The sequence below is a fragment of the Ambystoma mexicanum genome, chromosome 6p, assembly GCF_040938575.1.
Source record: "Ambystoma mexicanum isolate Mex_15411 chromosome 6p, UKY_AmexF1_1, whole genome shotgun sequence".
Lineage (NCBI taxonomy): Eukaryota > Metazoa > Chordata > Amphibia > Caudata > Ambystomatidae > Ambystoma > Ambystoma mexicanum.
In genome coordinates, this window is record NC_090935.1 from 30,751,233 (window position 1) to 30,775,579 (window position 24,347).

At 55.3% G+C, this 24,347-nt stretch overlaps 13 non-coding genes across 13 annotated transcripts; all 13 read left to right on the forward strand.

Moving 5' to 3' along the window:
• Positions 1 to 1,125: 1,125 nt before the first annotated feature.
• On the forward strand, positions 1,126 to 1,232 carry LOC138511947 (U6 spliceosomal RNA). The gene has a single exon (XR_011280830.1). It is a non-coding gene; the product is annotated as a U6 spliceosomal RNA (small nuclear RNA).
• Positions 1,233 to 2,975: 1,743 nt separating this feature from the next.
• On the forward strand, positions 2,976 to 3,082 carry LOC138511948 (U6 spliceosomal RNA). The gene has a single exon (XR_011280831.1). It is a non-coding gene; the product is annotated as a U6 spliceosomal RNA (small nuclear RNA).
• A 1,743-nt stretch (positions 3,083 to 4,825) lies between these two features.
• LOC138511949 (U6 spliceosomal RNA) lies at positions 4,826 to 4,932 on the forward strand. Its single transcript, XR_011280832.1, has one exon. It is a non-coding gene; the product is annotated as a U6 spliceosomal RNA (small nuclear RNA).
• A 1,743-nt stretch (positions 4,933 to 6,675) lies between these two features.
• Positions 6,676 to 6,782, forward strand: LOC138511951 (U6 spliceosomal RNA). Its single transcript, XR_011280833.1, has one exon. It is a non-coding gene; the product is annotated as a U6 spliceosomal RNA (small nuclear RNA).
• A 1,743-nt stretch (positions 6,783 to 8,525) lies between these two features.
• Positions 8,526 to 8,632, forward strand: LOC138511952 (U6 spliceosomal RNA). Its single transcript, XR_011280834.1, has one exon. It is a non-coding gene; the product is annotated as a U6 spliceosomal RNA (small nuclear RNA).
• A 1,739-nt stretch (positions 8,633 to 10,371) lies between these two features.
• Positions 10,372 to 10,478, forward strand: LOC138511953 (U6 spliceosomal RNA). Its single transcript, XR_011280835.1, has one exon. It is a non-coding gene; the product is annotated as a U6 spliceosomal RNA (small nuclear RNA).
• Positions 10,479 to 12,228: 1,750 nt separating this feature from the next.
• On the forward strand, positions 12,229 to 12,335 carry LOC138512333 (U6 spliceosomal RNA). Its single transcript, XR_011281179.1, has one exon. It is a non-coding gene; the product is annotated as a U6 spliceosomal RNA (small nuclear RNA).
• A 1,749-nt stretch (positions 12,336 to 14,084) lies between these two features.
• On the forward strand, positions 14,085 to 14,191 carry LOC138511954 (U6 spliceosomal RNA). The gene has a single exon (XR_011280836.1). It is a non-coding gene; the product is annotated as a U6 spliceosomal RNA (small nuclear RNA).
• A 1,750-nt stretch (positions 14,192 to 15,941) lies between these two features.
• LOC138511955 (U6 spliceosomal RNA) lies at positions 15,942 to 16,048 on the forward strand. The gene has a single exon (XR_011280837.1). It is a non-coding gene; the product is annotated as a U6 spliceosomal RNA (small nuclear RNA).
• A 1,749-nt stretch (positions 16,049 to 17,797) lies between these two features.
• LOC138511956 (U6 spliceosomal RNA) lies at positions 17,798 to 17,904 on the forward strand. The gene has a single exon (XR_011280838.1). It is a non-coding gene; the product is annotated as a U6 spliceosomal RNA (small nuclear RNA).
• A 1,749-nt stretch (positions 17,905 to 19,653) lies between these two features.
• Positions 19,654 to 19,760, forward strand: LOC138511957 (U6 spliceosomal RNA). Its single transcript, XR_011280839.1, has one exon. It is a non-coding gene; the product is annotated as a U6 spliceosomal RNA (small nuclear RNA).
• Positions 19,761 to 21,493: 1,733 nt separating this feature from the next.
• On the forward strand, positions 21,494 to 21,600 carry LOC138511958 (U6 spliceosomal RNA). The gene has a single exon (XR_011280840.1). It is a non-coding gene; the product is annotated as a U6 spliceosomal RNA (small nuclear RNA).
• A 1,749-nt stretch (positions 21,601 to 23,349) lies between these two features.
• LOC138511959 (U6 spliceosomal RNA) lies at positions 23,350 to 23,456 on the forward strand. Its single transcript, XR_011280841.1, has one exon. It is a non-coding gene; the product is annotated as a U6 spliceosomal RNA (small nuclear RNA).
• Positions 23,457 to 24,347: the final 891 nt, after the last annotated feature.

A 24,347-nucleotide genomic window follows, 5' to 3' on the forward strand; every position in this document is an offset into this window, starting at 1 on the left:
TTGCTGAGGTCCCGAGAAGGCTCGCCTGCGGCGCTCACCAGAGAGGTCTCTGGCCGATCAGGGACGTGAAGGGCTGCCCTGGGACTGTGTCCAACACAAGCCAACCCCCACCCATTGAAGGACAGGACGCACACATGCATAGAAATCATCTGCTGCTTGTTGGGGCCTTCTGGAGGGACCCCTACTGGTGGTGCTTCGAGATGGCGCCTGGTGTTTCCTTGCTGTGCAACCGGGCCCGCCCCACATAAAATCAAAAGTCTATTGCGAGCAGTGAAGGCCAAGGGAATTTAAATGTAATTCAAAGAAACAAAGCACAGAGTTGGGAGCCCAGCCGGATGGCAGTGGAACCCACAACCTTCTGACTCCTAGTCAGGCGCCTTATCCATTGCACCACTGGCCCCCATACCCCTGGTGCCCTCCGTTAGCTCCTAGTGCTGTTCTTCAAGGTGCCTTTCTGAAGCAGGAGCCACTGCAATGCCTGCTGTCCTGATTTTGTAACACACAAGGCTCACGTCCTGGCACAGTTGATAAAAGCAGGCGACAGGCAGCCAATACCTGTTGTAAGAGGCTTCCTGGCCCTACCAAAGGAAAGCAGACCCGGCGGGACTTTGAAGCCACCGTCGCTGAAGCCAGCAGCCAAACGTAAACTTACATCGGTTTGAAAATGCATCTCTTGCTTGAAGGCGGGGGCAGCAGCAATCCGGGGCTCTCGGGGGTCCGCGCACTAGGCCGCTGCCTCACCTTGCCTATCCTGGAATTCAACAGGGCCCCCCCCAAGCAAACCCTCACAGGCCCTCTGGCTTTTCTCTGGCTTGTGGGACTATTGTGATGCGTCCAGGCACACAGCACCCATCACCCAGGCATTATGACGGGAGGTGCCACTTTGCATGCAGCCTGGACCATGATCCTTTCTTCCTGCATTGCAATAGCCAAGCACACGGAACCTTTCCTTTTGGGCCAAACCAGCAGCGAGGAAGCTTGGGTCGTTGGTCTTTGCCTCTTGGTTCCATACCGGCCCCAGAACCAAACAGTTTCTTGCCAAAGTTAGAGCATAACAAGTCAACCTAGGTCAATAGGCAGCCGATGCGCTGGCTTTTATACACTGGCCAGTTCAGCCCCAAGTGTGTGCTCGCTTCGGCAGCACATATACTAAAATTGGAACGATACAGAGAAGATTAGCATGGCCCCTGCGCAAGGATGACACGCAAATTCGTGAAGCGTTCCATATTTTTAGACACGTGCGTGCCAGGAGAGAAATACCTTTTATTGACAGAATAAAAGGGGCCCCGCTCCCGTGCTGGTCTTGTGCTTGCTCGCTGCCGCGGAAGCCCTTCCCGTTTCTCTTGATCCTCTCTGTGCTGCACCAAGAGCGGCTGCCTTGTCCTCTGCTGGCTGCTCATTTCTATATAGCGCTTTCTATATGATCCGCCTCTAGGGGCTCATGGCAAAGAGCGCACAGCCCCTCAAGCTTCACTGCTTCTAGGCCCTACTCTTCATGAGAGCTGGCTGCCTCTAGGTGTGTGATCTCTTTACCCACTTGTGCATTCTTTGCTCAGTGTCATTCGCCAACTGCTCCTTTAAAGCAAGCGAGGGGTGGCAGGGTCTGAAAGGCAGCAGATAGCACGAGAGAGAGTGTGCGTGCGTGCGTGTGTCTGTGTGTATGCAAATCACCAGTCAGCCAGGGCCTGCTGGGAGCCCATTCCGCCAGGCCCACCGGCTTTTGGACAGCTCCCAGATGGTTGGAGAAGGACCAGGCTGGGTTAGGCCACGAAGCAGAGGCCGAGCCGTTCCCTGGTGCGCTTTCTGGAAATGTCTCCCTCATTTGGAAATGTGCCCCTCAGTTGCTGAGGTCCCGAGAAGGCTCGCCTGCGGCGCTCACAGAGAGGTCTCTGGCCGATCGTGGCCGATCAGGGACGTGAAGGGCTGCCCTGGGACTGTGTCCAACACAAGCCAACCCCCACCCATTGAAGGACAGGACGCACACATGCATAGAAATCATCTGCTGCTTGTTGGGGCCTTCTGGAGGGACCCCTACTGGTGGTGCTTCGAGATGGCGCCTGGTGTTTCCTTGCTGTGCAACCGGGCCCGCCCCACATAAAATCAAAAGTCTATTGCGAGCAGTGAAGGCCAAGGGAATTTAAATGTAATTCAAAGAAACAAAGCACAGAGTTGGGAGCCCAGCCGGATGGCAGTGGAACCCACAACCTTCTGACTCCTAGTCAGGCGCCTTATCCATTGCACCACTGGCCCCCATACCCCTGGTGCCCTCCGTTAGCTCCTAGTGCTGTTCTTCAAGGTGCCTTTCTGAAGCAGGAGCCACTGCAATGCCTGCTGTCCTGATTTTGTAACACACAAGGCTCACGTCCTGGCACAGTTGATAAAAGCAGGCGACAGGCAGCCAATACCTGTTGTAAGAGGCTTCCTGGCCCTACCAAAGGAAAGCAGACCCGGCGGGACTTTGAAGCCACCGTCGCTGAAGCAAGCAGCCAAACGTAAACTTACATCGGTTTGAAAATGCATCTCTGGCTTGAAGGCGGGGGCAGCAGCAATCCGGGGCTCTCGGGGGTCCGCGCACTAGGCCGCTGCCTCACCTTGCCTATCCTGGAATTCAACAGGGCCCCCCCCAAGCAAACCCTCACAGGCCCTCTGGCTTTTCTCTGGCTTGTGGGACTATTGTGATGCGTCCAGGCACACAGCACCCATCACCCAGGCATTATGACGGGAGGTGCCACTTTGCATGCAGCCTGGACCATGATCCTTTCTTCCTGCATTGCAATAGCCAAGCACACGGAACCTTTCCTTTTGGGCCAAACCAGCAGCGAGGAAGCTTGGGTCGTTGGTCTTTGCCTCTTGGTTCCATACCGGCCCCAGAACCAAACAGTTTCTTGCCAAAGTTAGAGCATAACAAGTCAACCTAGGTCAATAGGCAGCCGATGCGCTGGCTTTTATACACTGGCCAGTTCAGCCCCAAGTGTGTGCTCGCTTCGGCAGCACATATACTAAAATTGGAACGATACAGAGAAGATTAGCATGGCCCCTGCGCAAGGATGACACGCAAATTCGTGAAGCGTTCCATATTTTTAGACACGTGCGTGCCAGGAGAGAAATACCTTTTATTGACAGAATAAAAGGGGCCCCGCTCCCGTGCTGGTCTTGTGCTTGCTCGCTGCCGCGGAAGCCCTTCCCGTTTCTCTTGATCCTCTCTGTGCTGCACCAAGAGCGGCTGCCTTGTCCTCTGCTGGCTGCTCATTTCTATATAGCGCTTTCTATATGATCCGCCTCTAGGGGCTCATGGCAAAGAGCGCACAGCCCCTCAAGCTTCACTGCTTCTAGGCCCTACTCTTCATGAGAGCTGGCTGCCTCTAGGTGTGTGATCTCTTTACCCACTTGTGCATTCTTTGCTCAGTGTCATTCGCCAACTGCTCCTTTAAAGCAAGCGAGGGGTGGCAGGGTCTGAAAGGCAGCAGATAGCACGAGAGAGAGTGTGCGTGCGTGCGTGTGTCTGTGTGTATGCAAATCACCAGTCAGCCAGGGCCTGCTGGGAGCCCATTCCGCCAGGCCCACCGGCTTTTGGACAGCTCCCAGATGGTTGGAGAAGGACCAGGCTGGGTTAGGCCACGAAGCAGAGGCTGAGCCGTTCCCTGGTGCGCTTTCTGGAAATGTCTCCCTCATTTGGAAATGTGCCCCTCAGTTGCTGAGGTCCCGAGAAGGCTCGCCTGCGGCGCTCACAGAGAGGTCTCTGGCCGATCGTGGCCGATCAGGGACGTGAAGGGCTGCCCTGGGACTGTGTCCAACACAAGCCAACCCCCACCCATTGAAGGACAGGACGCACACATGCATAGAAATCATCTGCTGCTTGTTGGGGCCTTCTGGAGGGACCCCTACTGGTGGTGCTTCGAGATGGCGCCTGGTGTTTCCTTGCTGTGCAACCCGGCCCGCCCCACATAAAATCAAAAGTCTATTGCGAGCAGTGAAGGCCAAGGGAATTTAAATGTAATTCAAAGAAACAAAGCACAGAGTTGGGAGCCCAGCCGGATGGCAGTGGAACACACAACCTTCTGACTCCTAGTCAGGCGCCTTATCCATTGCACCACTGGCCCCCATACCCCTGGTGCCCTCCGTTAGCTCCTAGTGCTGTTCTTCAAGGTGCCTTTCTGAAGCAGGAGCCACTGCAATGCCTGCTGTCCTGATTTTGTAACACACAAGGCTCACGTCCTGGCACAGTTGATAAAAGCAGGCGACAGGCAGCCAATACCTGTTGTAAGAGGCTTCCTGGCCCTACCAAAGGAAAGCAGACCCGGCGGGACTTTGAAGCCACCGTCGCTGTAGCCAGCAGCCAAACGTAAACTTACATCGGTTTGAAAATGCATCTCTTGCTTGAAGGCGGGGGCAGCAGCAATCCGGGGCTCTCGGGGGTCCGCGCACTAGGCCGCTGCCTCACCTTGCCTATCCTGGAATTCAACAGGGCCCCCCCCAAGCAAACCCTCACAGGCCCTCTGGCTTTTCTCTGGCTTGTGGGACTATTGTGATGCGTCCAGGCACACAGCACCCATCACCCAGGCATTATGACGGGAGGTGCCACTTTGCATGCAGCCTGGACCATGATCCTTTCTTCCTGCATTGCAATAGCCAAGCACACGGAACCTTTCCTTTTGGGCCAAACCAGCAGCGAGGAAGCTTGGGTCGTTGGTCTTTGCCTCTTGGTTCCATACCGGCCCCAGAACCAAACAGTTTCTTGCCAAAGTTAGAGCATAACAAGTCAACCTAGGTCAATAGGCAGCCGATGCGCTGGCTTTTATACACTGGCCAGTTCAGCCCCAAGTGTGTGCTCGCTTCGGCAGCACATATACTAAAATTGGAACGATACAGAGAAGATTAGCATGGCCCCTGCGCAAGGATGACACGCAAATTCGTGAAGCGTTCCATATTTTTAGACACGTGCGTGCCAGGAGAGAAATACCTTTTATTGACAGAATAAAAGGGGCCCCGCTCCCGTGCTGGTCTTGTGCTTGCTCGCTGCCGCGGAAGCCCTTCCCGTTTCTCTTGATCCTCTCTGTGCTGCACCAAGAGCGGCTGCCTTGTCCTCTGCTGGCTGCTCATTTCTATATAGCGCTTTCTATATGATCCGCCTCTAGGGGCTCATGGCAAAGAGCGCACAGCCCCTCAAGCTTCACTGCTTCTAGGCCCTACTCTTCATGAGAGCTGGCTGCCTCTAGGTGTGTGATCTCTTTACCCACTTGTGCATTCTTTGCTCAGTGTCATTCGCCAACTGCTCCTTTAAAGCAAGCGAGGGGTGGCAGGGTCTGAAAGGCAGCAGATAGCACGAGAGAGAGTGTGCGTGCGTGCGTGTGTCTGTGTGTATGCAAATCACCAGTCAGCCAGGGCCTGCTGGGAGCCCATTCCGCCAGGCCCACCGGCTTTTGGACAGCTCCCAGATGGTTGGAGAAGGACCAAGCTGGGTTAGGCCACGAAGCAGAGGCTGAGCCGTTCCCTGGTGCGCTTTCTGGAAATGTCTCCCTCATTTGGAAATGTGCCCCTCAGTTGCTGAGGTCCCGAGAAGGCTCGCCTGCGGCGCTCACAGAGAGGTCTCTGGCCGATCGTGGCCGATCAGGGACGTGAAGGGCTGCCCTGGGACTGTGTCCAACACAAGCCAACCCCCACCCATTGAAGGACAGGACGCACACATGCATAGAAATCATCTGCTGCTTGTTGGGGCCTTCTGGAGGGACCCCTACTGGTGGTGCTTCGAGATGGCGCCTGGTGTTTCCTTGCTGTGCAACCGGGCCCGCCCCACATAAAATCAAAAGTCTATTGCGAGCAGTGAAGGCCAAGGGAATTTAAATGTAATTCAAAGAAACAAAGCACAGAGTTGGGAGCCCAGCCGGATGGCAGTGGAACCCACAACCTTCTGACTCCTAGTCAGGCGCCTTATCCATTGCACCACTGGCCCCCATACCCCTGGTGCCCTCCGTTAGCTCCTAGTGCTGTTCTTCAAGGTGCCTTTCTGAAGCAGGAGCCACTGCAATGCCTGCTGTCCTGATTTTGTAACACACAAGGCTCACGTCCTGGCACAGTTGATAAAAGCAGGCGACAGGCAGCCAATACCTGTTGTAAGAGGCTTCCTGGCCCTACCAAAGGAAAGCAGACCCGGCGGGACTTTGAAGCCACCGTCGCTGAAGCAAGCAGCCAAACGTAAACTTACATCGGTTTGAAAATGCATCTCTGGCTTGAAGGCGGGGGCAGCAGCAATCCGGGGCTCTCGGGGGTCCGCGCACTAGGCCGCTGCCTCACCTTGCCTATCCTGGAATTCAACAGGGCCCCCCCCAAGCAAACCCTCACAGGCCCTCTGGCTTTTCTCTGGCTTGTGGGACTATTGTGATGCGTCCAGGCACACAGCACCCATCACCCAGGCATTATGACGGGATGTGACACTTTGCATGCAGCCTGGACCATGATCCTTTCTTCCTGCATTGCAATAGCCAAGCACACGGAACCTTTCCTTTTGGGCCAAACCAGCAGCGAGGAAGCTTGGGTCGTTGGTCTTTGCCTCTTGGTTCCATACCGGCCCCAGAACCAAACAGTTTCTTGCCAAAGTTAGAGCATAACAAGTCAACCTAGGTCAATAGGCAGCCGATGCGCTGGCTTTTATACACTGGCCAGTTCAGCCCCAAGTGTGTGCTCGCTTCGGCAGCACATATACTAAAATTGGAACGATACAGAGAAGATTAGCATGGCCCCTGCGCAAGGATGACACGCAAATTCGTGAAGCGTTCCATATTTTTAGACACGTGCGTGCCAGGAGAGAAATACCTTTTATTGACAGAATAAAAGGGGCCCCGCTCCCGTGCTGGTCTTGTGCTTGCTCGCTGCCGCGGAAGCCCTTCCCGTTTCTCTTGATCCTCTCTGTGCTGCACCAAGAGCGGCTGCCTTGTCCTCTGCTGGCTGCTCATTTCTATATAGCGCTTTCTATATGATCCGCCTCTAGGGGCTCATGGCAAAGAGCGCACAGCCCCTCAAGCTTCACTGCTTCTAGGCCCTACTCTTCATGAGAGCTGGCTGCCTCTAGGTGTGTGATCTCTTTACCCACTTGTGCATTCTTTGCTCAGTGTCATTCGCCAACTGCTCCTTTAAAGCAAGCGAGGGGTGGCAGGGTCTGAAAGGCAGCAGATAGCACGAGAGAGAGTGTGCGTGCGTGCGTGTGTCTGTGTGTATGCAAATCACCAGTCAGCCAGGGCCTGCTGGGAGCCCATTCCGCCAGGCCCACCGGCTTTTGGACAGCTCCCAGATGGTTGGAGAAGGACCAGGCTGGGTTAGGCCACGAAGCAGAGGCTGAGCCGTTCCCTGGTGCGCTTTCTGGAAATGTCTCCCTCATTTGGAAATGTGCCCCTCAGTTGCTGAGGTCCCGAGAAGGCTCGCCTGCGGCGCTCACAGAGAGGTCTCTGGCCGATCGTGGCCGATCAGGGACGTGAAGGGCTGCCCTGGGACTGTGTCCAACACAAGCCAACCCCCACCCATTGAAGGACAGGACGCACACATGCATAGAAATCATCTGCTGCTTGTTGGGGCCTTCTGGAGGGACCCCTACTGGTGGTGCTTCGAGATGGCGCCTGGTGTTTCCTTGCTGTGCAACCGGGCCCGCCCCACATAAAATCAAAAGTCTATTGCGAGCAGTGAAGGCCAAGGGAATTTAAATGTAATTCAAAGAAACAAAGCACAGAGTTGGGAGCCCAGCCGGATGGCAGTGGAACCCACAACCTTCTGACTCCTAGTCAGGCGCCTTATCCATTGCACCACTGGCCCCCATACCCCTGGTGCCCTCCGTTAGCTCCTAGTGCTGTTCTTCAAGGTGCCTTTCTGAAGCAGGAGCCACTGCAATGCCTGCTGTCCTGATTTTGTAACACACAAGGCTCACGTCCTGGCACAGTTGATAAAAGCAGGCGACAGGCAGCCAATACCTGTTGTAAGAGGCTTCCTGGCCCTACCAAAGGAAAGCAGACCCGGCGGGACTTTGAAGCCACCGTCGCTGAAGCAAGCAGCCAAACGTAAACTTACATCGGTTTGAAAATGCATCTCTGGCTTGAAGGCGGGGGCAGCAGCAATCCGGGGCTCTCGGGGGTCCGCGCACTAGGCCGCTGCCTCACCTTGCCTATCCTGGAATTCAACAGGGCCCCCCCCAAGCAAACCCTCACAGGCCCTCTGGCTTTTCTCTGGCTTGTGGGACTATTGTGATGCGTCCAGGCACACAGCACCCATCACCCAGGCATTATGACGGGAGGTGCCACTTTGCATGCAGCCTGGACCATGATCCTTTCTTCCTGCATTGCAATAGCCAAGCACACGGAACCTTTCCTTTTGGGCCAAACCAGCAGCGAGGAAGCTTGGGTCGTTGGTCTTTGCCTCTTGGTTCCATACCGGCCCCAGAACCAAACAGTTTCTTGCCAAAGTTAGAGCATAACAAGTCAACCTAGGTCAATAGGCAGCCGATGCGCTGGCTTTTATACACTGGCCAGTTCAGCCCCAAGTGTGTGCTCGCTTCGGCAGCACATATACTAAAATTGGAACGATACAGAGAAGATTAGCATGGCCCCTGCGCAAGGATGACACGCAAATTCGTGAAGCGTTCCATATTTTTAGACACGTGCGTGCCAGGAGAGAAATACCTTTTATTGACAGAATAAAAGGGGCCCCGCTCCCGTGCTGGTCTTGTGCTTGCTCGCTGCCGCGGAAGCCCTTCCCGTTTCTCTTGATCCTCTCTGTGCTGTGCTGCACCGAGAGCGGCTGCCTTGTCCTCTGCTGGCTGCTCATTTCTATATAGCGCTTTCTATATGATCCGCCTCTAGGGGCTCATGGCAAAGAGCGCACAGCCCCTCAAGCTTCACTGCTTCTAGGCCCTACTCTTCATGAGAGCTGGCTGCCTCTAGGTGTGTGATCTCTTTACCCACTTGTGCATTCTTTGCTCAGTGTCATTCGCCAACTGCTCCTTTAAAGCAAGCGAGGGGTGGCAGGGTCTGAAAGGCAGCAGATAGCACGAGAGAGAGTGTGCGTGCGTGCGTGTGTCTGTGTGTATGCAAATCACCAGTCAGCCAGGGCCTGCTGGGAGCCCATTCCGCCAGGCCCACCGGCTTTTGGACAGCTCCCAGATGGTTGGAGAAGGACCAGGCTGGGTTAGGCCACGAAGCAGAGGCTGAGCCGTTCCCTGGTGCGCTTTCTGGAAATGTCTCCCTCATTTGGAAATGTGCCCCTCAGTTGCTGAGGTCCCGAGAAGGCTCGCCTGCGGCGCTCACCAGAGAGGTCTCTGGCCGATCAGGGACGTGAAGGGCTGCCCTGGGACTGTGTCCAACACAAGCCAACCCCCACCCATTGAAGGACAGGACGCACACATGCATAGAAATCATCTGCTGCTTGTTGGGGCCTTCTGGAGGGACCCCTACTGGTGGTGCTTCGAGATGGCGCCTGGTGTTTCCTTGCTGTGCAACCGGGCCCGCCCCACATAAAATCAAAAGTCTATTGCGAGCAGTGAAGGCCAAGGGAATTTAAATGTAATTCAAAGAAACAAAGCACAGAGTTGGGAGCCCAGCCGGATGGCAGTGGAACCCACAACCTTCTGACTCCTAGTCAGGCGCCTTATCCATTGCACCACTGGCCCCCATACCCCTGGTGCCCTCCGTTAGCTCCTAGTGCTGTTCTTCAAGGTGCCTTTCTGAAGCAGGAGCCACTGCAATGCCTGCTGTCCTGATTTTGTAACACACTAGGCTCACGTCCTGGCACAGTTGATAAAAGCAGGCGACAGGCAGCCAATACCTGTTGTAAGAGGCTTCCTGGCCCTACCAAAGGAAAGCAGACCCGGCGGGACTTTGAAGCCACCGTCGCTGAAGCCAGCAGCCAAACGTAAACTTACATCGGTTTGAAAATGCATCTCTGGCTTGAAGGCGGGGGCAGCAGCAATCCGGGGCTCTCGGGGGTCCGCGCACTAGGCCGCTGCCTCACCTTGCCTATCCTGGAATTCAACAGGGCCCCCCCCAAGCAAACCCTCACAGGCCCTCTGGCTTTTCTCTGGCTTGTGGGACTATTGTGATGCGTCCAGGCACACAGCACCCATCACCCAGGCATTATGACGGGAGGTGCCACTTTGCATGCAGCCTGGACCATGATCCTTTCTTCCTGCATTGCAATAGCCAAGCACACGGAACCTTTCCTTTTGGGCCAAACCAGCAGCGAGGAAGCTTGGGTCGTTGGTCTTTGCCTCTTGGTTCCATACCGGCCCCAGAACCAAACAGTTTCTTGCCAAAGTTAGAGCATAACAAGTCAACCTAGGTCAATAGGCAGCCGATGCGCTGGCTTTTATACACTGGCCAGTTCAGCCCCAAGTGTGTGCTCGCTTCGGCAGCACATATACTAAAATTGGAACGATACAGAGAAGATTAGCATGGCCCCTGCGCAAGGATGACACGCAAATTCGTGAAGCGTTCCATATTTTTAGACACGTGCGTGCCAGGAGAGAAATACCTTTTATTGACAGAATAAAAGGGGCCCCGCTCCCGTGCTGGTCTTGTGCTTGCTCGCTGCCGCGGAAGCCCTTCCCGTTTCTCTTGATCCTCTCTGTGCTGTGCTGCACCGAGAGCGGCTGCCTTGTCCTCTGCTGGCTGCTCATTTCTATATAGCGCTTTCTATATGATCCGCCTCTAGGGGCTCATGGCAAAGAGCGCACAGCCCCTCAAGCTTCACTGCTTCTAGGCCCTACTCTTCATGAGAGCTGGCTGCCTCTAGGTGTGTGATCTCTTTACCCACTTGTGCATTCTTTGCTCAGTGTCATTCGCCAACTGCTCCTTTAAAGCAAGCGAGGGGTGGCAGGGTCTGAAAGGCAGCAGATAGCACGAGAGAGAGTGTGCGTGCGTGCGTGTGTCTGTGTGTATGCAAATCACCAGTCAGCCAGGGCCTGCTGGGAGCCCATTCCGCCAGGCCCACCGGCTTTTGGACAGCTCCCAGATGGTTGGAGAAGGACCAGGCTGGGTTAGGCCACGAAGCAGAGGCCGAGCCGTTCCCTGGTGCGCTTTCTGGAAATGTCTCCCTCATTTGGAAATGTGCCCCTCAGTTGCTGAGGTCCCGAGAAGGCTCGCCTGCGGCGCTCACAGAGAGAGGTCTCTGGCCGATCGTGGCCGATCAGGGACGTGAAGGGCTGCCCTGGGACTGTGTCCAACACAAGCCAACCCCCACCCATTGAAGGACAGGACGCACACATGCATAGAAATCATCTGCTGCTTGTTGGGGCCTTCTGGAGGGACCCCTACTGGTGGTGCTTCGAGATGGCGCCTGGTGTTTCCTTGCTGTGCAACCGGGCCCGCCCCACATAAAATCAAAAGTCTATTGCGAGCAGTGAAGGCCAAGGGAATTTAAATGTAATTCAAAGAAACAAAGCACAGAGTTGGGAGCCCAGCCGGATGGCAGTGGAACCCACAACCTTCTGACTCCTAGTCAGGCGCCTTATCCATTGCACCACTGGCCCCCATACCCCTGGTGCCCTCCGTTAGCTCCTAGTGCTGTTCTTCAAGGTGCCTTTCTGAAGCAGGAGCCACTGCAATGCCTGCTGTCCTGATTTTGTAACACACAAGGCTCACGTCCTGGCACAGTTGATAAAAGCAGGCGACAGGCAGCCAATACCTGTTGTAAGAGGCTTCCTGGCCCTACCAAAGGGAAGCAGACCCGGCGGGACTTTGAAGCCACCGTCGCTGAAGCCAGCAGCCAAACGTAAACTTACATCGGTTTGAAAATGCATCTCTGGCTTGAAGGCGGGGGCAGCAGCAATCCGGGGCTCTCGGGGGTCCGCGCACTAGGCCGCTGCCTCACCTTGCCTATCCTGGAATTCAACAGGGCCCCCCCCAAGCAAACCCTCACAGGCCCTCTGGCTTTTCTCTGGCTTGTGGGACTATTGTGATGCGTCCAGGCACACAGCACCCATCACCCAGGCATTATGACGGGAGGTGCCACTTTGCATGCAGCCTGGACCATGATCCTTTCTTCCTGCATTGCAATAGCCAAGCACACGGAACCTTTCCTTTTGGGCCAAACCAGCAGCGAGGAAGCTTGGGTCGTTGGTCTTTGCCTCTTGGTTCCATACCGGCCCCAGAACCAAACAGTTTCTTGCCAAAGTTAGAGCATAACAAGTCAACCTAGGTCAATAGGCAGCCGATGCGCTGGCTTTTATACACTGGCCAGTTCAGCCCCAAGTGTGTGCTCGCTTCGGCAGCACATATACTAAAATTGGAACGATACAGAGAAGATTAGCATGGCCCCTGCGCAAGGATGACACGCACATTCGTGAAGCGTTCCATATTTTTAGACACGTGCGTGCCAGGAGAGAAATACCTTTTATTGACAGAATAAAAGGGGCCCCGCTCCCGTGCTGGTCTTGTGCTTGCTCGCTGCCGCGGAAGCCCTTCCCGTTTCTCTTGATCCTCTCTGTGCTGTGCTGCACCGAGAGCGGCTGCCTTGTCCTCTGCTGGCTGCTCATTTCTATATAGCGCTTTCTATATGATCCGCCTCTAGGGGCTCATGGCAAAGAGCGCACAGCCCCTCAAGCTTCACTGCTTCTAGGCCCTACTCTTCATGAGAGCTGGCTGCCTCTAGGTGTGTGATCTCTTTACCCACTTGTGCATTCTTTGCTCAGTGTCATTCGCCAACTGCTCCTTTAAAGCAAGCGAGGGGTGGCAGGGTCTGAAAGGCAGCAGATAGCACGAGAGAGAGTGTGCGTGCGTGCGTGTGTCTGTGTGTATGCAAATCACCAGTCAGCCAGGGCCTGCTGGGAGCCCATTCCGCCAGGCCCACCGGCTTTTGGACAGCTCCCAGATGGTTGGAGAAGGACCAGGCTGGGTTAGGCCACGAAGCAGAGGCTGAGCCGTTCCCTGGTGCGCTTTCTGGAAATGTCTCCCTCATTTGGAAATGTGCCCCTCAGTTGCTGAGGTCCCGAGAAGGCTCGCCTGCGGCGCTCACAGAGAGGTCTCTGGCCGATCGTGGCCGATCAGGGACGTGAAGGGCTGCCCTGGGACTGTGTCCAACACAAGCCAACCCCCACCCATTGAAGGACAGGACGCACACATGCATAGAAATCATCTGCTGCTTGTTGGGGCCTTCTGGAGGGACCCCTACTGGTGGTGCTTCGAGATGGCGCCTGGTGTTTCCTTGCTGTGCAACCGGGCCCGCCCCACATAAAATCAAAAGTCTATTGCGAGCAGTGAAGGCCAAGGGAATTTAAATGTAATTCAAAGAAACAAAGCACAGAGTTGGGAGCCCAGCCGGATGGCAGTGGAACCCACAACCTTCTGACTCCTAGTCAGGCGCCTTATCCATTGCACCACTGGCCCCCATACCCCTGGTGCCCTCCGTTAGCTCCTAGTGCTGTTCTTCAAGGTGCCTTTCTGAAGCAGGAGCCACTGCAATGCCTGCTGTCCTGATTTTGTAACACACAAGGCTCACGTCCTGGCACAGTTGATAAAAGCAGGCGACAGGCAGCCAATACCTGTTGTAAGAGGCTTCCTGGCCCTACCAAAGGAAAGCAGACCCGGCGGGACTTTGAAGCCACCGTCGCTGAAGCCAGCAGCCAAACGTAAACTTACATCGGTTTGAAAATGCATCTCTGGCTTGAAGGCGGGGGCAGCAGCAATCCGGGGCTCTCGGGGGTCCGCGCACTAGGCCGCTGCCTCACCTTGCCTATCCTGGAATTCAACAGGGCCCCCCCCAAGCAAACCCTCACAGGCCCTCTGGCTTTTCTCTGGCTTGTGGGACTATTGTGATGCGTCCAGGCACACAGCACCCATCTCCCAGGCATTATGACGGGAGGTGCCACTTTGCATGCAGCCTGGACCATGATCCTTTCTTTCCTGCATTGCAATAGCCAAGCACACGGAACCTTTCCTTTTGGGCCAAACCAGCAGCGAGGAAGCTTGGGTCGTTGGTCTTTGCCTCTTGGTTCCATACCGGCCCCAGAACCAAACAGTTTCTTGCCAAAGTTAGAGCATAACAAGTCAACCTAGGTCAAAAGGCAGCCGATGCGCTGGCTTTTATACACTGGCCAGTTCAGCCCCAAGTGTGTGCTCGCTTCGGCAGCACATATACTAAAATTGGAACGATACAGAGAAGATTAGCATGGCCCCTGCGCAAGGATGACACGCAAATTCGTGAAGCGTTCCATATTTTTAGACACGTGCGTGCCAGGAGAGAAATACCTTTTATTGACAGAATAAAAGGGGCCCCGCTCCCGTGCTGGTCTTGTGCTTGCTCGCTGCCGCGGAAGCCCTTCCCGTTTCTCTTGATCCTCTCTGTGCTGTGCTGCACCGAGAGCGGCTGCCTTGTCCTCTGCTGGCTGCTCATTTCTATATAGCGCTTTCTATATGATCCGCCTCTAGGGGCTCATGGCAAAGAGCGCACAGCCCCTCAAGCTTCACTGCTTCTAGGCCCTACTCTTCATGAGAGCTGGCTGCCTCTAGGTGTGTGATCTCTTTACCCACTTGTGCATTCTTTGCTCAGTGTCATTCGCCAACTGCTCCTTTAAAGCAAGCGAGGGGTGGCAGGGTCTGAAAGGCAGCAGATAGCACGAGAGAGAGTGTGCGTGCGTGCGTGTGTCTGTGTGTATGCAAATCACCAGTCAGCCAGGGCCTGCTGGGAGCCCATTCCGCCAGGCCCACCGGCTTTTGGACAGCTCCCAGATGGTTGGAGAAGGACCAGGCTGGGTTAGGCCACGAAGCAGAGGCCGAGCCGTTCCCTGGTGCGCTTTCTGGAAATGTCTCCCTCATTTGGAAATGTGCCCCTCAGTTGCTGAGGTCCCGAGAAGGCTCGCCTGCGGCGCTCACAGAGAGAGGTCTCTGGCCGATCGTGGCCGATCAGGGACGTGAAGGGCTGCCCTGGGACTGTGTCCAACACAAGCCAACCCCCACCCATTGAAGGACAGGACGCACACATGCATAGAAATCATCTGCTGCTTGTTGGGGCCTTCTGGAGGGACCCCTACTGGTGGTGCTTCGAGATGGCGCCTGGTGTTTCCTTGCTGTGCAACCGGGCCCGCCCCACATAAAATCAAAAGTCTATTGCGAGCAGTGAAGGCCAAGGGAATTTAAATGTAATTCAAAGAAACAAAGCACAGAGTTGGGAGCCCAGCCGGATGGCAGTGGAACCCACAACCTTCTGACTCCTAGTCAGGCGCCTTATCCATTGCACCACTGGCCCCCATACCCCTGGTGCCCTCCGTTAGCTCCTAGTGCTGTTCTTCAAGGTGCCTTTCTGAAGCAGGAGCCACTGCAATGCCTGCTGTCCTGATTTTGTAACACACAAGGCTCACGTCCTGGCACAGTTGATAAAAGCAGGCGACAGGCAGCCAATACCTGTTGTAAGAGGCTTCCTGGCCCTACCAAAGGAAAGCAGACCCGGCGGGACTTTGAAGCCACCGTCGCTGAAGCCAGCAGCCAAACGTAAACTTACATCGGTTTGAAAATGCATCTCTGGCTTGAAGGCGGGGGCAGCAGCAATCCGGGGCTCTCGGGGGTCCGCGCACTAGGCCGCTGCCTCACCTTGCCTATCCTGGAATTCAACAGGGCCCCCCCCAAGCAAACCCTCACAGGCCCTCTGGCTTTTCTCTGGCTTGTGGGACTATTGTGATGCGTCCAGGCACACAGCACCCATCACCCAGGCATTATGACGGGAGGTGCCACTTTGCATGCAGCCTGGACCATGATCCTTTCTTCCTGCATTGCAATAGCCAAGCACACGGAACCTTTCCTTTTGGGCCAAACCAGCAGCGAGGAAGCTTGGGTCGTTGGTCTTTGCCTCTTGGTTCCATACCGGCCCCAGAACCAAACAGTTTCTTGCCAAAGTTAGAGCATAACAAGTCAACCTAGGTCAATAGGCAGCCGATGCGCTGGCTTTTATACACTGGCCAGTTCAGCCCCAAGTGTGTGCTCGCTTCGGCAGCACATATACTAAAATTGGAACGATACAGAGAAGATTAGCATGGCCCCTGCGCAAGGATGACACGCAAATTCGTGAAGCGTTCCATATTTTTAGACACGTGCGTGCCAGGAGAGAAATACCTTTTATTGACAGAATAAAAGGGGCCCCGCTCCCGTGCTGGTCTTGTGCTTGCTCGCTGCCGCGGAAGCCCTTCCCGTTTCTCTTGATCCTCTCTGTGCTGTGCTGCACCGAGAGCGGCTGCCTTGTCCTCTGCTGGCTGCTCATTTCTATATAGCGCTTTCTATATGATCCGCCTCTAGGGGCTCATGGCAAAGAGCGCACAGCCCCTCAAGCTTCACTGCTTCTAGGCCCTACTCTTCATGAGAGCTGGCTGCCTCTAGGTGTGTGATCTCTTTACCCACTTGTGCATTCTTTGCTCAGTGTCATTCGCCAACTGCTCCTTTAAAGCAAGCGAGGGGTGGCAGGGTCTGAAAGGCAGCAGATAGCACGAGAGAGAGTGTGCGTGCGTGCGTGTGTCTGTGTGTATGCAAATCACCAGTCAGCCAGGGCCTGCTGGGAGCCCATTCCGCCAGGCCCACCGGCTTTTGGACAGCTCCCAGATGGTTGGAGAAGGACCAGGCTGGGTTAGGCCACGAAGCAGAGGCTGAGCCGTTCCCTGGTGCGCTTTCTGGAAATGTCTCCCTCATTTGGAAATGTGCCCCTCAGTTGCTGAGGTCCCGAGAAGGCTCGCCTGCGGCGCTCACAGAGAGGTCTCTGGCCGATCGTGGCCGATCAGGGACGTGAAGGGCTGCCCTGGGACTGTGTCCAACACAAGCCAACCCCCACCCATTGAAGGACAGGACGCACACATGCATAGAAATCATCTGCTGCTTGTTGGGGCCTTCTGGAGGGACCCCTACTGGTGGTGCTTCGAGATGGCGCCTGGTGTTTCCTTGCTGTGCAACCGGGCCCGCCCCACATAAAATCAAAAGTCTATTGCGAGCAGTGAAGGCCAAGGGAATTTAAATGTAATTCAAAGAAACAAAGCACAGAGTTGGGAGCCCAGCCGGATGGCAGTGGAACCCACAACCTTCTGACTCCTAGTCAGGCGCCTTATCCATTGCACCACTGGCCCCCATACCCCTGGTGCCCTCCGTTAGCTCCTAGTGCTGTTCTTCAAGGTGCCTTTCTGAAGCAGGAGCCACTGCAATGCCTGCTGTCCTGATTTTGTAACACACAAGGCTCACGTCCTGGCACAGTTGATAAAAGCAGGCGACAGGCAGCCAATACCTGTTGTAAGAGGCTTCATGGCCCTACCAAAGGAAAGCAGACCCGGCGGGACTTTGAAGCCACCGTCGCTGAAGCCAGCAGCCAAACGTAAACTTACATCGGTTTGAAAATGCATCTCTGGCTTGAAGGCGGGGGCAGCAGCAATCCGGGGCTCTCGGGGGTCCGCGCACTAGGCCGCTGCCTCACCTTGCCTATCCTGGAATTCAACAGGGCCCCCCCCAAGCAAACCCTCACAGGCCCTCTGGCTTTTCTCTGGCTTGTGGGACTATTGTGATGCGTCCAGGCACACAGCACCCATCTCCCAGGCATTATGACGGGAGGTGCCACTTTGCATGCAGCCTGGACCATGATCCTTTCTTTCCTGCATTGCAATAGCCAAGCACACGGAACCTTTCCTTTTGGGCCAAACCAGCAGCGAGGAAGCTTGGGTCGTTGGTCTTTGCCTCTTGGTTCCATACCGGCCCCAGAACCAAACAGTTTCTTGCCAAAGTTAGAGCATAACAAGTCAACCTAGGTCAATAGGCAGCCGATGCGCTGGCTTTTATACACTGGCCAGTTCAGCCCCAAGTGTGTGCTCGCTTCGGCAGCACATATACTAAAATTGGAACGATACAGAGAAGATTAGCATGGCCCCTGCGCAAGGATGACACGCAAATTCGTGAAGCGTTCCATATTTTTAGACACGTGCGTGCCAGGAGAGAAATACCTTTTATTGACAGAATAAAAGGGGCCCCGCTCCCGTGCTCGTCTTGTGCTTGCTCGCTGCCGCGGAAGCCCTTCCCGTTTCTCTTGATCCTCTCTGTGCTGTGCTGCACCGAGAGCGGCTGCCTTGTCCTCTGCTGGCTGCTCATTTCTATATAGCGCTTTCTATATGACCCGCCTCTAGGGGCTCATGGCAAAGAGCGCACAGCCCCTCAAGCTTCACTGCTTCTAGGCCCTACTCTTCATGAGAGCTGGCTGCCTCTAGGTGTGTGATCTCTTTACCCACTTGTGCATTCTTTGCTCAGTGTCATTCGCCAACTGCTCCTTTAAAGCAAGCGAGGGGTGGCAGGGTCTGAAAGGCAGCAGATAGCACGAGAGAGAGTGTGCGTGCGTGCGTGTGTCTGTGTGTATGCAAATCACCAGTCAGCCAGGGCCTGCTGGGAGCCCATTCCGCCAGGCCCACCGGCTTTTGGACAGCTCCCAGATGGTTGGAGAAGGACCAGGCTGGGTTAGGCCACGAAGCAGAAGCCGAGCCGTTCCCTGGTGCGCTTTCTGGAAATGTCTCCCTCATTTGGAAATGTGCCCCTCAGTTGCTGAGGTCCCGAGAAGGCTCGCCTGCGGCGCTCACCAGAGAGGTCTCTGGCCGATCGTGGCCGATCAGGGACGTGAAGGGCTGCCCTGGGACTGTGTCCAACACAAGCCAACCCCCACCCATTGAAGGACAGGACGCACACATGCATAGAAATCATCTGCTGCTTGTTGGGGCCTTCTGGAGGGACCCCTACTGGTGGTGCTTCGAGATGGCGCCTGGTGTTTCCTTGCTGTGCAACCGGGCCCGCCCCACATAAAATCAAAAGTCTATTGCGAGCAGAGAAGGCCAAGGGAATTTAAATGTAATTCAAAGAAACAAAGCACAGAGTTGGGAGCCCAGCCGGATGGCAGAGGAACCCACAACCTTCTGACTCCTAGTCAGGCGCCTTATCCATTGCACCACTGGCCCCCATACCCCTGGTGCCCTCCGTTAGCTCCTAGTGCTGTTCTTCAAGGTGCCTTTCTGAAGCAGGAGCCACTGCAATGCCTGCTGTCCTGATTTTGTAACACACAAGGCTCACGTCCTGGCACAGTTGATAAAAGCAGGCGACAGGCAGCCAATACCTGTTGTAAGAGGCTTCCTGGCCCTACCAAAGGAAAGCAGACCCGGCGGGACTTTGAAGCCACCGTCGCTGAAGCCAGCAGCCAAACGTAAACTTACATCGGTTTGAAAATGCATCTCTTGCTTGAAGGCGGGGGCAGCAGCAATCCGGGGCTCTCGGGGGTCCGCGCACTAGGCCGCTGCCTCACCTTGCCTATCCTGGAATTCAACAGGGCCCCCCCCAAGCAAACCCTCACAGGCCCTCTGGCTTTTCTCTGGCTTGTGGGACTATTGTGATGCGTCCAGGCACACAGCACCCATCACCCAGGCATTATGACGGGAGGTGCCACTTTGCATGCAGCCTGGACCATGATCCTTTCTTCCTGCATTGCAATAGCCAAGCACACGGAACCTTTCCTTTTGGGCCAAACCAGCAGCGAGGAAGCTTGGGTCGTTGGTCTTTGCCTCTTGGTTCCATACCGGCCCCAGAACCAAACAGTTTCTTGCCAAAGTTAGAGCATAACAAGTCAACCTAGGTCAATAGGCAGCCGATGCGCTGGCTTTTATACACTGGCCAGTTCAGCCCCAAGTGTGTGCTCGCTTCGGCAGCACATATACTAAAATTGGAACGATACAGAGAAGATTAGCATGGCCCCTGCGCAAGGATGACACGCAAATTCGTGAAGCGTTCCATATTTTTAGACACGTGCGTGCCAGGAGAGAAATACCTTTTATTGACAGAATAAAAGGGGCCCCGCTCCCGTGCTGGTCTTGTGCTTGCTCGCTGCCGCGGAAGCCCTTCCCGTTTCTCTTGATCCTCTCTGTGCTGCACCAAGAGCGGCTGCCTTGTCCTCTGCTGGCTGCTCATTTCTATATAGCGCTTTCTATATGATCCGCCTCTAGGGGCTCATGGCAAAGAGCGCACAGCCCCTCAAGCTTCACTGCTTCTAGGCCCTACTCTTCATGAGAGCTGGCTGCCTCTAGGTGTGTGATCTCTTTACCCACTTGTGCATTCTTTGCTCAGTGTCATTCGCCAACTGCTCCTTTAAAGCAAGCGAGGGGTGGCAGGGTCTGAAAGGCAGCAGATAGCACGAGAGAGAGTGTGCGTGCGTGCGTGTGTCTGTGTGTATGCAAATCACCAGTCAGCCAGGGCCTGCTGGGAGCCCATTCCGCCAGGCCCACCGGCTTTTGGACAGCTCCCAGATGGTTGGAGAAGGACCAGGCTGGGTTAGGCCACGAAGCAGAGGCTGAGCCGTTCCCTGGTGCGCTTTCTGGAAATGTCTCCCTCATTTGGAAATGTGCCCCTCAGTTGCTGAGGTCCCGAGAAGGCTCGCCTGCGGCGCTCACAGAGAGGTCTCTGGCCGATCAGGGACGTGAAGGGCTGCCCTGGGACTGTGTCCAACACAAGCCAACCCCCACCCATTGAAGGACAGGACGCACACATGCATAGAAATCATCTGCTGCTTGTTAGGGCCTTCTGGAGGGACCCCTACTGGTGGTGCTTCGAGATGGCGCCTGGTGTTTCCTTGCTGTGCAACCGGGCCCGCCCCACATAAAATCAAAAGTCTATTGCGAGCAGTGAAGGCCAAGGGAATTTAAATGTAATTCAAAGAAACAAAGCACAGAGTTGGGAGCCCAGCCGGATGGCAGTGGAACCCACAACCTTCTGACTCCTAGTCAGGCGCCTTATCCATTGCACCACTGGCCCCCATACCCCTGGTGCCCTCCGTTAGCTCCTAGTGCTGTTCTTCAAGGTGCCTTTCTGAAGCAGGAGCCACTGCAATGCCTGCTGTCCTGATTTTGTAACACACAAGGCTCACGTCCTGGCACAGTTGATAAAAGCAGGCGACAGGCAGCCAATACCTGTTGTAAGAGGCTTCCTGGCCCTACCAAAGGAAAGCAGACCCGGCGGGACTTTGAAGCCACCGTCGCTGAAGCCAGCAGCCAAACGTAAACTTACATCGGTTTGAAAATGCATCTCTGGCTTGAAGGCGGGGGCAGCAGCAATCCGGGGCTCTCGGGGGTCCGCGCACTAGGCCGCTGCCTCACCTTGCCTATCCTGGAATTCAACAGGGCCCCCCCCAAGCAAACCCTCACAGGCCCTCTGGCTTTTCTCTGGCTTGTGGGACTATTGTGATGCGTCCAGGCACACAGCACCCATCACCCAGGCATTATGACGGGAGGTGCCACTTTGCATGCAGCCTGGACCATGATCCTTTCTTCCTGCATTGCAATAGCCAAGCACACGGAACCTTTCCTTTTGGGCCAAACCAGCAGCGAGGAAGCTTGGGTCGTTGGTCTTTGCCTCTTGGTTCCATACCGGCCCCAGAACCAAACAGTTTCTTGCCAAAGTTAGAGCATAACAAGTCAACCTAGGTCAATAGGCAGCCGATGCGCTGGCTTTTATACACTGGCCAGTTCAGCCCCAAGTGTGTGCTCGCTTCGGCAGCACATATACTAAAATTGGAACGATACAGAGAAGATTAGCATGGCCCCTGCGCAAGGATGACACGCAAATTCGTGAAGCGTTCCATATTTTTAGACACGTGCGTGCCAGGAGAGAAATACCTTTTATTGACAGAATAAAAGGGGCCCCGCTCCCGTGCTGGTCTTGTGCTTGCTCGCTGCCGCGGAAGCCCTTCCCGTTTCTCTTGATCCTCTCTGTGCTGTGCTGCACCGAGAGCGGCTGCCTTGTCCTCTGCTGGCTGCTCATTTCTATATAGCGCTTTCTATATGATCCGCCTCTAGGGGCTCATGGCAAAGAGCGCACAGCCCCTCAAGCTTCACTGCTTCTAGGCCCTACTCTTCATGAGAGCTGGCTGCCTCTAGGTGTGTGATCTCTTTACCCACTTGTGCATTCTTTGCTCAGTGTCATTCGCCAACTGCTCCTTTAAAGCAAGCGAGGGGTGGCAGGGTCTGAAAGGCAGCAGATAGCACGAGAGAGAGTGTGCGTGCGTGCGTGTGTCTGTGTGTATGCAAATCACCAGTCAGCCAGGGCCTGCTGGGAGCCCATTCCGCCAGGCCCACCGGCTTTTGGACAGCTCCCAGATGGTTGGAGAAGGACCAGGCTGGGTTAGGCCACGAAGCAGAAGCCGAGCCGTTCCCTGGTGCGCTTTCTGGAAATGTCTCCCTCATTTGGAAATGTGCCCCTCAGTTGCTGAGGTCCCGAGAAGGCTCGCCTGCGGCGCTCACCAGAGAGGTCTCTGGCCGATCGTGGCCGATCAGGGACGTGAAGGGCTGCCCTGGGACTGTGTCCAACACAAGCCAACCCCCACCCATTGAAGGACAGGACGCACACATGCATAGAAATCATCTGCTGCTTGTTGGGGCCTTCTGGAGGGACCCCTACTGGTGGTGCTTCGAGATGGCGCCTGGTGTTTCCTTGCTGTGCAACCGGGCCCGCCCCACATAAAATCAAAAGTCTATTGCGAGCAGAGAAGGCCAAGGGAATTTAAATGTAATTCAAAGAAACAAAGCACAGAGTTGGGAGCCCAGCCGGATGGCAGAGGAACCCACAACCTTCTGACTCCTAGTCAGGCGCCTTATCCATTGCACCACTGGCCCCCATACCCCTGGTGCCCTCCGTTAGCTCCTAGTGCTGTTCTTCAAGGTGCCTTTCTGAAGCAGGAGCCACTGCAATGCCTGCTGTCCTGATTTTGTAACACACAAGGCTCACGTCCTGGCACAGTTGATAAAAGCAGGCGACAGGCAGCCAATACCTGTTGTAAGAGGCTTCCTGGCCCTACCAAAGGAAAGCAGACCCGGCGGGACTTTGAAGCCACCGTCGCTGAAGCCAGCAGCCAAACGTAAACTTACATCGGTTTGAAAATGCATCTCTTGCTTGAAGGCGGGGGCAGCAGCAATCCGGGGCTCTCGGGGGTCCGCGCACTAGGCCGCTGCCTCACCTTGCCTATCCTGGAATTCAACAGGGCCCCCCCCAAGCAAACCCTCACAGGCCCTCTGGCTTTTCTCTGGCTTGTGGGACTATTGTGATGCGTCCAGGCACACAGCACCCATCACCCAGGCATTATGACGGGAGGTGCCACTTTGCATGCAGCCTGGACCATGATCCTTTCTTCCTGCATTGCAATAGCCAAGCACACGGAACCTTTCCTTTTGGGCCAAACCAGCAGCGAGGAAGCTTGGGTCGTTGGTCTTTGCCTCTTGGTTCCATACCGGCCCCAGAACCAAACAGTTTCTTGCCAAAGTTAGAGCATAACAAGTCAACCTAGGTCAATAGGCAGCCGATGCGCTGGCTTTTATACACTGGCCAGTTCAGCCCCAAGTGTGTGCTCGCTTCGGCAGCACATATACTAAAATTGGAACGATACAGAGAAGATTAGCATGGCCCCTGCGCAAGGATGACACGCAAATTCGTGAAGCGTTCCATATTTTTAGACACGTGCGTGCCAGGAGAGAAATACCTTTTATTGACAGAATAAAAGGGGCCCCGCTCCCGTGCTGGTCTTGTGCTTGCTCGCTGCCGCGGAAGCCCTTCCCGTTTCTCTTGATCCTCTCTGTGCTGCACCAAGAGCGGCTGCCTTGTCCTCTGCTGGCTGCTCATTTCTATATAGCGCTTTCTATATGATCCGCCTCTAGGGGCTCATGGCAAAGAGCGCACAGCCCCTCAAGCTTCACTGCTTCTAGGCCCTACTCTTCATGAGAGCTGGCTGCCTCTAGGTGTGTGATCTCTTTACCCACTTGTGCATTCTTTGCTCAGTGTCATTCGCCAACTGCTCCTTTAAAGCAAGCGAGGGGTGGCAGGGTCTGAAAGGCAGCAGATAGCACGAGAGAGAGTGTGCGTGCGTGCGTGTGTCTGTGTGTATGCAAATCACCAGTCAGCCAGGGCCTGCTGGGAGCCCATTCCGCCAGGCCCACCGGCTTTTGGACAGCTCCCAGATGGTTGGAGAAGGACCAGGCTGGGTTAGGCCACGAAGCAGAGGCTGAGCCGTTCCCTGGTGCGTTTTCTGGAAATGTCTCCCTCATTTGGAAATGTGCCCCTCAGTTGCTGAGGTCCCGAGAAGGCTCGCCTGCGGCGCTCACAGAGAGGTCTCTGGCCGATCGTGGCCGATCAGGGACGTGAAGGGCTGCCCTGGGACTGTGTCCAACACAAGCCAACCCCCACCCATTGAAGGACAGGACGCACACATGCATAGAAATCATCTGCTGCTTGTTGGGGCCTTCTGGAGGGACCCCTACTGGTGGTGCTTCGAGATGGCGCCTGGTGTTTCCTTGCTGTGCAACCGGGCCCGCCCCACATAAAATCAAAAGTCTATTGCGAGCAGTG